The sequence below is a fragment of the Poecilia latipinna genome, unplaced genomic scaffold, assembly GCF_001443285.1.
Source record: "Poecilia latipinna isolate Pla-1442-1.1 unplaced genomic scaffold, P_latipinna-1.0 Scaffold1614, whole genome shotgun sequence".
NCBI classification, from domain to species: domain Eukaryota; kingdom Metazoa; phylum Chordata; class Actinopteri; order Cyprinodontiformes; family Poeciliidae; genus Poecilia; species Poecilia latipinna.
The window spans coordinates 115,001-116,112 of NW_015114230.1; the positions used below are offsets into that span (position 1 = coordinate 115,001).

At 40.2% G+C, this 1,112-nt stretch overlaps 1 long non-coding RNA gene across 2 annotated transcripts in view; it reads left to right on the forward strand.

The window, feature by feature from the left end:
* LOC106964012 (uncharacterized) overlaps window positions 1-897 on the forward strand; it is a 7,711-nt gene extending 6,814 nt beyond the window's left edge. For both annotated transcript variants that reach the window (XR_001428306.1, XR_001428305.1), the window contains exon 3: window positions 431-897. This is a non-coding gene — a long non-coding RNA (uncharacterized LOC106964012). The remainder of the gene's footprint in view (window positions 1-430) is intronic.
* The last annotated feature ends 215 nt before the right edge of the window (window positions 898-1,112 follow it).

Sequence of the window (1,112 nt, forward strand, 5' to 3'; positions counted from 1 at the left end):
GTGTGTGTGTGTGTGTGTGTGTGTGTGTGTGTGTGTGTGTAGGGGGGGGAGTGTCTCTGAGAAAAGATATGAGAGAACATGAAGAAAAACGGGGGACAGCAGAATCCTGCCTTGTGAATCTGAAGAAGAAAGAGGAGGTTTGAGTAACAGAGAGGGTGAAAATTGGTAGAGAAAGAGACTTACCATGTCCCCCAATGGGATTAAAATGTCCTGGACCCTTTTTTTTTTACGTATAATTTGGTGAATCTGGCAGCAGCATGGCTACGGGGCCGGGGTGGCCCAGGGCTCATATGAACTGACAGGAGCCATGCGTAAAATATGCTAGTTTTGTTTGCGTCAACTAACTTATTTCTGCATGCTGGCAAACGACGATTATTCCTACCAAGTTAGATCATTTGCACTAAAAGCTTTTCCTCCTTTTGTTCTGTAGCTAAAACAGCGATGAGCCTCAACCCAGCCATGGTTCAGAATGAGAGGATCAGCACATCTTCCACCAACACGCTGGGATCTGACGGCTCGTCTGAAGGTGACGAACACATGGAGCCGAACTCAGACTGAACAGTTCAAACAGCCAGTAATATAAAGACGCAAAAATGAAGCGAAGCTTGTAAAGTTAGTTATGTATAATTTTTCATGTGAAATGTGATAATGCAGGTTTATTGCTGCAAAATATATATTTTTAAACTATTAGATTAGCCTGGACGACTTAAAATCATGTTCGATAGAAGAAAATATGTGTCTTCAGGCTCAACTTAGATAACTTTTATATTTAAATGGTGTTAATAGACGTGATATCCTTTTTTTTTTTTCAAAACAAAATGCTGAAAAGTGGATTGTTTATAATGTAATGCAAGCTGTCCAGTTATTCATGTCTTCAATAAAACAGACTAAAACCAACAATGTAGGTGTGATTATTCCTGGTTTTACAGGCATCATGAAGCTGGTTTGCATCAGCACCTTGGACAGAGGCAGACAGAAAAGTGTTGCAGGTTTTGAGCCAAAGAGCTCAAATGATGAACAACAGAGCAAGAAATGACAGATCCTTCATGCCAAAGTGTGTGAAGGCATTTGTTACATCACTGGGATGATTCACGTATAAAAATCAAATGTAA